At 44.4% G+C, this 12,299-nt stretch overlaps 1 protein-coding gene across 1 annotated transcript in view; it reads left to right on the top strand.

The window, feature by feature from the left end:
* The window catches only part of SMC3 (structural maintenance of chromosomes 3), an 849,197-nt gene that overhangs the window by 32,482 nt on the left and 804,416 nt on the right, over positions 1 to 12,299 (top strand). The gene's annotated exons all lie outside the window — the stretch shown is intronic.

The raw sequence follows: 12,299 nt of genomic DNA, 5'->3' as shown, positions 1-12,299 counted from the left end.
TGCTGTGCTTCTTTGTACCAGTACTTGATGCTCCTCAGGTGACATTGAAACTGGCAGCCCTGTTGAGTGATCCGGTGCCCTAACATGTCTGCTTATTTTTTAACCAGATTCTCTGGAACAACCTTGGGCAGCAGGGCATATTTTCTCGTCCTTTCTGGCCCTGAGTTGATGGTTGTAATTTCAACAGCTACATTTGAGGGCTAGAGCGGCAGGTGGGAGGGGTGTAAGAGTCGCTTGGCGAGTGTCATGACTGGGCTGAACCAAATAAAGCTAGCTGGTTCTGTTTAAGGTTGTTGGATAAGATTACTCTTGCCAATGTCTGAAACAAGCAACCTCCTCACAAAAAGTGAATCAGTTCAACACCCAGCAGGCATTAACTGGATGTGACATTGACTGATCTGATTAGGGTTCAAGATGTACTGCAGAATCTTTAGAAACTGGGTGTGTTCTTTGGATTACTTTGAATAAGATTGTTGGGCAATTCTTTAGAAACCTTCTAAATCCTCAGAAAGGACCCCAACTGCTGACTATCGGGGACTGCTCTGAATAAGTTTGTTTTGGATTACTTAAGAGCCCTTAGGAGAGCGTGGCCAACCAAGATGTCTGGGTGAATGTAATCCACACCACGAGCTCCGCTGCAACTTTTTATGAACTCGAGGTGGATTGCAGCAGGGATGTGGCCCGATGAGCCGCGGGAGCCGAACTGAGCCTTGGGATGTGACTTGCAGCTATCGGCTACCTCCACAAGCCAATCCTTGAGGTGAGCAATTTCTAGCGGCCCAGCTGTGTTTTGCTTTCACCAATGACTGAACTGACAAAAATCTCTGGAATGCACTTCTTGGTTTAAAGAAGACATTTATTATTATTATTCCACCACGAAGTTCCTAAAAAAGGATATTAGTAGGTCGGAGGCACATGTTTAAAAATAGTCACAGCAATGAAAGGAAAATAAATCAAAGTGATTCTCAACTGCAATGTACACAGCAAACATATGTGAATATATTATAGCATAATTGCAAAGCAAAGAATAAAGTCTAAATTCATCACCGTAGGGCCTGCCAAGGCTTTTCATCTTTCTCATGCCAACAAGTTGATGACCTCTGTTGAACTGCGAGAAAGAGATTTCCACCCTCACATGAAAATGTCAGACATTTGGCGTCCAATCCTGACTGAGGTCTCGGAAATTCCCCTCGCTACCGACCAGAGACACCTTTTTATAGCTTACACAGTCTTGGAAAAAGCCTTCTGAAAAGCCCCTCCCTCTCAGATGTAAATATTCAAAACATGCTGGCTACTGTAGGTCAGAGTTGGAAGAAAAAAACGTTGAAATTGGCCAAGATTTCAAGGCTCTCTCTTCCAAGGCCAACCTGTTTCCTCCACTGAAGAAAAAAAAAAAAAAATGTGCTTTCTTATCATGCTATCGTGTTCGGTAAAAGAAAATACGAAGAACACAAGCTTAGTTTACCATGTGGAAAAACACAGCTCCTCTGCAATGTCTCAACTGAAATGTCTGATGCCATGATAAAGCCAATAGGCAGCTAAACTGAATACAAAATGTAATCTGCAACTGGTGAACATTGAACTGCTAATATGCACAGTGGTGAAACACAGTCAGTGGTCAAACCTACTTATTTTCACTACATCTCCACCCTCTGACCAATTACTTTTTTTTTTTACTTTTCTCTTATTTCAAAGAAAAAACTAAAACATAAGCAAATCAGGTTTGCATTGTATACAGCAAAATAACGCAATAATAAAAGCAATCACTGTAAAGCAATGGAAGTGGATGAATATACTGATCTTATAAACTTTCAAATCAGACACACCTACAATGAAAAGATTGAAGCTTATATATTCTGATTGGGATAACTGATGGAATAGTGTCTCTAAGATAGCAAGTTGGTGTAGAATTAGATGAAAACGTCATGAGTCCTAATCATGAAAAGGTACACGGTCCACCTGAAAGGTTTGCTGGAATGTAAGTGAAAGTCAGGTTTCAACACGAAACACAGACAGCTAACTGGCAATTCTGCTTAATGAGACTGGCAGCAGTCATCCGATGATAATAAGCCATGAGTTAGTTCCAGTGGAAGATTGTAATTAAACAAGTTGACAGAACATCCATGGTACTCTGTATTGATCCCATGCAAAACTTGAAACGGAAACGCAATTTGCGCAAAATGGATCCATAGATTTTGTACTTTAAAAGCAGCAGGAGCATTGCACAATGGTTATCAATCAGGTTCAGGTTGGGGGTGCAGTCCCTCCCCCGACCCCAAACGCAAACTCCTGAAGGAAGGCCACACAGCACACTCCTGGTCAGTGGTAAGTCGTAGTAGGATCTGCAAAATAAACAAGTATGACTTTTCTTGCAAATAACATTTGTCATCTGAAATGTGCTCTCCTTTTTCCTTTCCTTGTTTTATAATCAGTAGGACGTTATTGGGGCCCTTTTCTATAATTTCTGCAGGTTCTGGAGGGCCATTTTGGGATTCAACCCACACCTTAGCACTGAAGTTACTATCTGCTGCACCACAGCTTCCCTTTCCTTGCACTGTCAGAAGGGCTGGGGCAGTCCTCTTCCCTACCATACCTCAATACACTGCACTTATGACAAGTTGGGCAATTCTGTCTCCAATCTGTGTGAATTAGTCAAATTCTCCACTATTTAACAGAATAACTTTGATTTCTCCTTGGTAATCTGCATCAGTCACTCCCCCTAAAACTTGAATACCTTTAAGGGCCAGCACAGATCTGGAAGTAATCAATCCAAAATGCTCTGGGGGAATCTGTATTCCAACACCTGTTTCACACAACGTGATGTCTAGGGGTTTTAGTCTGTAAGCTTGTAAAGCAGTCAAGACCTGCAGATTCAGGTGTGGCTCTGTATGGAGCTAACACTCCAGGTTTTATTTCCCAGTATGTGATGGTATTGGTGGCCACATGTGGTTGTATTTGCAAAGCTGGAGTTAACATTCGCATTAGAGGTGTTTCAGCATTTATTAATGGTCTATTGTTCAGAATATGGAGGGCTTCATTTAAGTGCTCTCTCCAGTTTTTCAAAGTTCCATCAGATCATTTTCTCAATTGAGCTTTCAGTAAACCCTTCATTCTCTCAATCAGTCCTGAGGCCTGTGGATAATAAGGAATATGATACATCCAATCAATATTGTGCTGAGAACAGTAGTCCTGTACCAATTTGCCTTTGAAGTGTGACCTATTGTCACTCTGGATCTGGAGTGGTACTCCATAGTATAACATTAACAAGTCCAGAGTTCTGATAGTATTGTGCTGAGTAGCACGTTTGCAGGGGACATCAATCAAGTTTTCAGAATGAGTCCACTACGGTACAGGCGTATTGACACCCGCTACTAATCAGTAGTGGTCCAATGTAATCAATTTGCCATATCTGTCCTGGTAACTTTCCTCTCCCCAACTGATCTTTGACTGTTTGTGGGACAGATCTCTGTTGTGTGTGCTGACAAATAGAACAGTGCAAAATCACAGTTGCTATCACATTTAGGGGACTGTGCATCCCTCTAATCTCTGCCCACCTGTAAGTGGCTTTCTCTCCCAGATCTCCACATTTCTGGTGTGCCCACTTAGCCATCCCCACCAAATCAGAATTCTGGGTTGACACTTCTGCCTCTGTACTTTTGTCTTTAACATCTGCAAGGGAATTGAACCAGTGTTCTAATGAGTCAATGGGACAATGAGTATCTATGACTTTACTCTGTTTTAACATTTCCCAAATCTCCTGCCACAACGTTTTGCTACGCATCTCCTTTGAATGAATGAACTAGTTATGTGCAAGCCATGTGGAAAGCCAAAGGCTAATCCATTGGCAATGAACCAAGAATCAGTGTAAAAGCGACACGTCTCAGGCAGCTCTTTCTTTTAAAGTCTCACACACTGTGTAAAACTCTGCATATTGGATACTTTTTCCTTCTCCTGTGGTAGACAACAACTTTTCAGTAACTGGATTGTATAACACTGCCTTCCAGTCTCTTTTAGTACCTCACGTATTCCAGTGAATCACTGGTAAAACAAATATGCTTCCTATCCTCAGGGGTCAAGAATTTAAATGGTGCACTCTGTTTCACTGGACTTACCTGTGGTACTCTCTGTACTCTCTCCTCATCCTGTAAAGGGGCTTGTGATACCTGTTGATGTAGGGCTGCAGTGCCGGTCGGTCCTACTCGAGCCTTACCTTGTATGTACCGGATCCAAAGTTTGATACTAGTCTCTTGTGCATGTCCTATACAGTAAGAGTTAGGTGAACTCATCACCCACTGCATGATTGATTTTTCAGGTTTCAGAATTACATTATAGTTTAGTGTGATTTGCTCAGTATTCATTAGAGCCCAATAACAAGTCAAAAGCTGATTTTCTAAAGGAGTATAGCGCTCCACAAAGTCAAGTAGTTTTCTAATCCAAAACCCCAGGGGCGCCCTTGTCCTCCTCTGTTTCTGCCACATACTCAAGATTGCATATTGTCCTTGAACATTTACATGTAACTCAATGTTTCCCTCTTGCACTGCGCACAAATCTAATGTCTGTTGAATTATTTAATTTACCAAATCAAAAACACACAGCTGCTCCTCACTCCATTCAAACTCCTGTTTTTTTTTCTAGTTTCTTTGTACCAAAGTGTTAAGATTTTACACAGATGAGGGCTATACTGTTTCAAAAAATCAAACAGTTTCATGAAACTCTGTGTCTCTAGCATAGTGCAAAGAGTAAGAAGCTCCAAAATCTTTTGTTTTACCTATAACAACATCTCTCTATGTTCTGGATTCCACTGAATTCCCACAAACTGCACATTTTGTGACGGTACCGGTGTCTTGTCTGAATTAGTTATACATATTGTACTCTGCAAAAGCGGTCTGAATGTACCGGTAACATTGTCAACCTCTTGCTCAGTGTAATCGTTTAATGAATGCATTGCGCACAGAGATCTTGCACTCCGCTCATGAGGCTCACACTAGCCCCCACCTTTTTTAACCTCATTACTGGAATGGGAGAAGTCAGATTCTCCTGTAACCGCTTTGTAAATTTTAGTCTGATCTTGCAATCATCTGTTCTGGCTAATTTGCTCACGTAAATTCTTATTTTCATGTTCTAACTGTTTACATCTCTTGTGTATTTTTCTGTAAGCAGACAAAAGTATCCAAACCCTTCTGTCACGAACAAAAGGTACATCATTCCGTTCAAAAAGCACGTTTTCTAAATATGAAAACACTTTAGTTTTATCCAAACACTCATCCCAAGACTTGGAAAGTCCTGATAAACAAGAAAAGATGTTTGTCACAACACCATAAGGCAGTTTAACCTCACATGCATTTTCAAACATGGTTTGCGGTGCTTCCTTTCATTCTCTTAAAAAATATATATATATATTTACACTTTTAAATCGTTTACTTATAATCTCCCACTCCTCTTTCGTCCTGCCGACTACGCCAAAATGTTTTGCTTTCACCAATGACCGAGCTGACAAAAATCTCGGGAATGCACTTCTTAGTTTAAAGAAGACATTTATTATTATTCCACCATGAGATTCCTAAAAAAGGACATTAGTAGGTCAGAGGCACACATTTAAAAATAGCATTGAAAGGAAAATATATCAAAGTGATTCTCAACTGCAATGTACACAGCAAATATATGTGATTATATTATAGCATAATTGCAAAGCAAAGAATAAAGGTCAAAATTCATCACCATAGGTCCTGCCAATGCTCATCATCTTTCTTATGCCAGCAAGTTGATGACCCCTGTTCAACTGTGAGAAAGAGATTTCCACCCTCACGGGAAAATGTCAGGCATTTGACGTCCAATCCTGACTGAGGTCTCGAAATTCCCCTCGCTACCGAACAGAGACACCTTTGACAGCTTAAACAATCATGGAAAAAGCCTTCTGAAAGGCCCTTCCCTCTCAGATGTAAATCTTCAAAACATGCTGGCTTCTGTAGGTCAGAGTTGGGAGAAAAGAAGAAAAAAAACGTTGAAAATTGGCCAAGATTTCAAGGCTCCCTCTTCCAAGGTCAGTCTGTTCCCTGCACTGAAGAAAAAACAAAAATATGTGCTTTCTTATCATGCTATTGTGTTCGGTAAGAGAAAATACGAAGAACACAAGCTTAGTTTACCATGTGGAAAAACCTCCGCTCATCTGCAGTGTCTCAACTGCAATGTCTAACGCCACGATAAAGCCAATAGGCAGCTAAACTGAATACAAATGTAATCTGCAACTGGTGAACATTAAACAACTAATATGCACAGTGGTGAAACACAAAGTCCGTGGTCAAACCTACCTATTTTCACTACAAGCGCTTAGCTGGCAACTGCAGAGAGAAGGTGGATCAGAGGGAAAGCATAAACCACAGTGCAGGCCGATGGGTAAGATTACGGACTCGGGGGACTGAAGTTCTATATCTTTAACACACTAAACATGCTTATTGCAAAACAAGGATCACAGTGCTACAACAAGATGTAGACTAGAACACTGGACCTAGATTCCAAAAACGACTAAAGAAAGTGGGAGAGACATGTCATTCCCTCCTCACACAGCTCCAGACCTCCATCTTAAAATATGAAGATCTTGAGAATAGATTTTGACGCAATAATATCCGCATTTGGAATTAGGAGGAAGAATGGAAGGTCTGGACCTGAAAGCTTATGTGGTGGGCCTTTTCTCAGAACTAGTGGGAGTGGCTCATACACAAATCTAAATAGAGTACTTCAAGTGGGTCTTCAAAGTTCAGGGGGCAGAGGTCGCCCACATGGTATGTTCCACTCCTTTATGACAAAGGAGGCGATATTTCAAGAAACCCGTAAGAAAGATGTCTCCTTCCAGGGGGCCTAGTGTGTGCTCTTTCAGGACATAGCACCACCGATGTGAGCTTGATGACAACAACCAAGACCTATCACAGACAGACTCTGGCGCAGCAAAATCAAGTACAGATTGGCATATTTCTTTGGCCTTGCGTTTGAGCTCCATAATAAGAATCACCATGTGACAGACCGGTGAGAAGCAGCAGCAGTGATCCTGGGACTATGTCTAATAGAAGACCCACGAGGAGGGGGGGGGGGCTTTGGGCCCTTCTAGTTGATTGAGGAACACAGACCGATCCCATTGGCAGACTCTGAGATGGGGGGGAAAATCCCAGAGGAAATGCTGATGATGCGGCGCAGTCTTTTCCGCAGTCCCTGAGACTGAACCCTTGCTGCCTTGGGAACCTACCTGTTCTGTAGAGAGGGGAATGATGGCCTCGACTGGAGGTGATGTGACACCCCTTTCTCGTCAGAACCCTTTGACTGCCCCACCAGGTGGAGAATATGATTATCCTACTCATGTACCCAACAGCAGTGATTAGGCAAGAACTTTTTGGGCTGAAGGAATTTTCAAGCACCCCGCACACGCCTGGAACTTTACTAGTTTCTAATAACTTGCAATATCTGCCACTGACCATTGCCATGTGTGTACATACTAAGCCTTTCTCTTTAAGGGGATATGTAGCACCCATTAGCATTTTGTTAATTATGCCTTATTCTCAAGTTGTTTGTTGACATGATACATCAATCTAACAGTCCTGCAAGTAGGGGCAGTGGGGTTGGTCGGAGGACAGGGGAAGGTGGGGGGGGGGGGGGGGGAAGAGGAGGAACAAGCTATGATATGAGTATGTAGGAAGCTGGCTCTGTATGTACTATATCAAAATGAGATATAGTGTGCACCGAGTCTAGGGGTTCCCCAGAGGCTTAACAAAAGCTAAAGTAGAAAATACTAATGCTCTCTTCTGTAGTAGTGTGGTCGAGCAGTTAGGCTTATCAGAGGGTTGTGCAAAGCATTTGTTGTACACACGCAGGCAATAAATGAAGCACACACTCTAAGTCCATGCCAGTGGTTTTTATATAGCAAAAATATATTTAGTTACGTTATTTCTAGAGCCACAAGATTTAATTTGCAGGTAAGAACGTTTGCAAGTAAGTATCCGACATATGTATCAATACTACCTTGTTTCAATTTGGCCAGTTAGATATGGTTTTAGAATAAATAACAATTATCTGTTTTAAAAGTTGACAGAGCAAGTTTCAGAAGCAGTTCTGGGGGAAAGAAAAGTTAGGGCAGTTTCAAGGTAAGTACAAGACTTACAGTTCCAGTCTCTAGGGGTTAGGATGCCCACAGGTTGGGGTTCAAGTTAACCCCAAACACCCACCACCAGCAACATGGGCCAAGCAGGGTGAAGAGGTCAAAGTTGAAGTAGATTTAACATGGGCTCCTGTTGAGACTGGGGGCACTCAGAATCCGGTCTGCTTGCAGGTAAGTACCCGTGTCTTCGGAGGGCAGACCTGGGGGGTTTAGAGGAGCACTGGGGAGGGAGGGGGGAAGAGGGCACAGGTCAGCACCAAACACACCCCCTCAGTGGTGGAGGGGCGGCTGGGTGCATGCTGCAAACGCAGTGTCTGGCTCCCAATACTTCCAGTGGGGGACCCTGGGGATCACAAAGATGCTGCAGGCTAAGTCCAGGGGGTAGGTTCTGGAAAATCAAAGGCTGGACAAGGAGGAGGGCGGCCTGCCTGACCGATTGTCGGATTCCCCAAGGCCAGGGTGCTGCGGGTGCAGTGGTACCTTTTGGGTGTTAGGTATCTCCGTCCGGTTCCCTTGCGGTCACGGAGGCCCTCCGGATTTAGGCGGCAGGCATCCTCATGTTTGACAGGAGGGGTCAACCCAGGGAGGACACTCGGTCAGAATTGCCTGGGGACCAACCCTAGTTGGTTGAGCCACCTGGACACGGACTGTGGGCGTAGAGTGTCCAGGCTCTCAGATCCAGGACAGTACTGGAGTGCTTTTCTGGTGTTTCTTTCTGGACAGGGCTGCTGTCTACGGAAGCTCTTGTTCCTTTGGGGTGCAGGCAGTCCACTTGAGGCTTTTAAGGGGTCTCTGGTCCTGAGGTCCTGCAGGATGCGTTGCCTTTTTATAGCAGGGATTTAGAAGCTGGAGACAGGCCTGTAGGGCTAGGCCTTGTCAGTTGGTGTCTCCTGTCTTCTCTGCTGGGGGTTAGCTTAGCAGTCCTTCTTTCTTCTTCCTTCTTCAGGTCGCCATGAGTCTGACAAGCTAGCTCCAGGGGATCCCTTAAATCCTGGATTTCGGGGCATTCCAGGGGGCAGGGGGTAGTAGGCCACTGTCCCTGAGGGTGAATACACCCTTCCGATGTACACACATTCCCCTTGGGGTGGGGTGCACAGACCTAACCCTATTGGTCCCTGTCCTCCAAACTAAGATGGAGGATTTAGCAAAGGGGGGTGGGTCACTTCAGCGCTGGACACCTTAGGGGGTGGTCCCAGCTGAAGGGGTCACTCCTCCTTGTTTTCCCTAATTTTCCCACTGGACCTGCCGCCAAAAGTGGGGCTTTGTTCAGGAGGCGGAGATTTCCACTAGCTGAAGTCCCCTGGGGCCCTGCAAGGGGGAGGTGTGAAGCACGTCCACCCAGTGCAGATGTCGTTTCTGGCCGCACAAAGGCTCTTATCCCATGTGGTCAGAAACTCGTCTGGAAGTGGCAGGCGGCAACAGACCGGTCAGACCTGCACTAGAAGTTTGGCTAAAATACAGGGTCAGCTCTAAGGTGCCCTCTGGGTGCCTTTTTCCATAAATCCAACACTGGCACCAGTGTGGGTTTATTGTGCTTGGAAGTTTGATACCAAACTTCCCAGACTTCAGTGAAGCCATTATGGAGCTGTGAAGTTCGTATTGATAAACTCCCAGCCCATATAATTTATATGGCCACACTGCACTTAAAATGTCTAAGAATGGACTTAGACACTGTAGGGGCATATTGCTCATGCAGCTATGTCCTCACCTGTGGTATAGTGCACCCTGCCTTAGGGCTTTAAGGCATGCTAGAGTGGTGACTTATATGCCACAGGCAGTGGTTTGTGGGCATTGTGACCCTGAGAGGGGTGCCATGTTGATTTTTCTTTTTCTCCCCACCAGCACACACAAGCTGCAAAAGCAGTGTTCATGGGCTTAGTGAGGGGCATAATACGTGTTGCAGCCCTTGGGGACCTTCCCTGGCCACGGCCCTTGGTACCATGGGTTTCTTTTACAAAGGACTTAACTGTGTTCCAGGGGTGTACCAATTGTGGAAGCAGTGGGTCATTTTTAGGGAAAGAACACTGGTACTGGGGTCTGGTTTAGAGGATCCTAGCACCCTCTGTCAAGTCAGCATCAGTATCAGGCAACATGTGGAGGATGGGGGGTAACTATGCCAAAAAGGGCACTTTCCTGCAATGGTGGACATAGAATGGAGACATGGGGACATGGGATTGTTGATTTTGTGTTCTGTATATCCACATTGTAATTACTACACTTTTGTGGAATGTTAAAGGTCTTAATTCGCCAGCTAAGCGCTTAAAATATGGAAATATCTGCTAGACCGACCACATGATGTTATAGCACTCTAGGGAACCCACCTCAAAAGGGGGGAGGACCGTAGATTATGCCATAAATCTGACCCTTTTGATACACCTCTTCAGCCCCCACAAAACATAATGGGGTAGTGCTCTTTCCATTCCTCATTGGCCTTTTTTACAGCAAACTACAAAACAGACAAGGAAGGGAGGATCCTTTTGGTAAAGGGTCTCCTGGGAGGAAGGATGTGTACTTTTGTCTCGGTGTACGCCCCCAATGTTAACCAAGCCACATTTATACAAAAACTTCTGACGTTACTGGGAGAGTTTGCAGATCTTAATATTATCCTCCTGTGGGACTTTAACCTCACATGTGACCCGAGGATGGCTAGAACTCACTCACATAGGTCCCTTGCAGGCAGCTTCTCCAAGACCTTAACACAAAATATAGTGTCTCTGGGTCTAATCGATGCCTGGCGAACCCTGAATCCTACAACAAAAGACTGCTCGTTCTCTAGACTAGATTATGCCCGCCTTTACTAGCCAAACACTTGCACAGATATTACTCAAAGCCTGCTCTATCTGATCACAATTTCTGACCATGTCCCCCTTCAGCTAACCATGGACTGGGGCCCACCGCTGCCTAGGTTTCCCTGCTGGTTCTTTTCCAGTTCACTAACCAGAAATCATCTTCTTAGGGTTGAGCTCCGCAAAACCATTAGGGAATTTTTGGTCCTGAGCCCTCCACAGGATACTAACCCCAGTAACACTTGGGATACCTTTAAGGCATATCTTCGAGGACAATGTATTGTCCAGATCTCAGCCCTTAATAAACAGAGAATGAAGGAGAGAGTCGCAATGGAAACAGAGCTCAAAGCGGCCAACAGGCACATAAGACAACCGACACTAAGGTTACAAGCAGAAATCACAGCCCTTAGAGGGGAACCCAAGGCGATTTACGCAAACAGGGCAGAATGTACTCTTATGCGACTTAACACACCATTCTCCTAGCAGGGTAACCAGTTGGTATCAAGATCGGTGCGACAACTCAGAATTAAACGAGGGAAATAATTTATAGGTGACATATTACAGGCAGATGGTTCTTTAGCAAGATTTGAACAGGATAGAGCCAGAACATTTGGTAAGTTCTATGAACACTTATACACAGCTGCCCCCAGAAATGAACAACTTCAAACCAAATACGTAGATTAAATAGATCCAGTGACAAGTACAAAACGAGCTTCTTGGCGTGCCCATTAGTGCGGATGAGGTTAAGGAAGTGATCATGGCATTAAAGTCCCGTAAATCACCAGGACCCGACGAATATACCACCAGAGAAATAAATCACTGTGCTTAAACCTGGAGAAGAACCTAAACCTCTACACACACATCAGTGCCCTGACTAGGAGTATGCAAAACACCATATCTGACGGATGTATGGGAACAGATTCCTTACCTTTGAATATCCCCAGGGGTCAGACTGAATTTGGAAGATTTTTGCGCTTGTAAGTGGTATTGTTCGGCTCTGCGTCATCCACGCTGGAAGTGATGTACGTGGTACCTATGTAGGCGCCACCTCTGCTCACTCACATCAGTTTTTTTTCTTTCTGTGCCAGATAGTGACGATCCAGTTTGAGCTACCCCTCATTCACTTTTTGACTCGCCTTTCTTGACTTTTTGTCAACTTCTTTGTGAAATTTAATCTCTTGGTGTGAGGATGTCACCAAAGAAACTATCTTGTTTCAAACCACGTGGGGCCTGGCATCTGCACATTTTGGTGATGGATCCCCCTCCTGCTGGGTTTTTGGTACCTTGAGCCAATACACTACTCCAAGGCTTGTGAGGACTCCTGTGCAGTGTTTCCAAAGGCGCTAAGGGAACGATCCCTCAATCTCCTT

The sequence above is a fragment of the Pleurodeles waltl genome, chromosome 6 (assembly GCF_031143425.1).
Source record: "Pleurodeles waltl isolate 20211129_DDA chromosome 6, aPleWal1.hap1.20221129, whole genome shotgun sequence".
NCBI classification, from domain to species: Eukaryota; Metazoa; Chordata; class Amphibia; order Caudata; family Salamandridae; genus Pleurodeles; species Pleurodeles waltl.
Note: the sequence above shows the minus strand (reverse complement) of the source record. Positions and strands in the feature narration are given on the sequence as shown.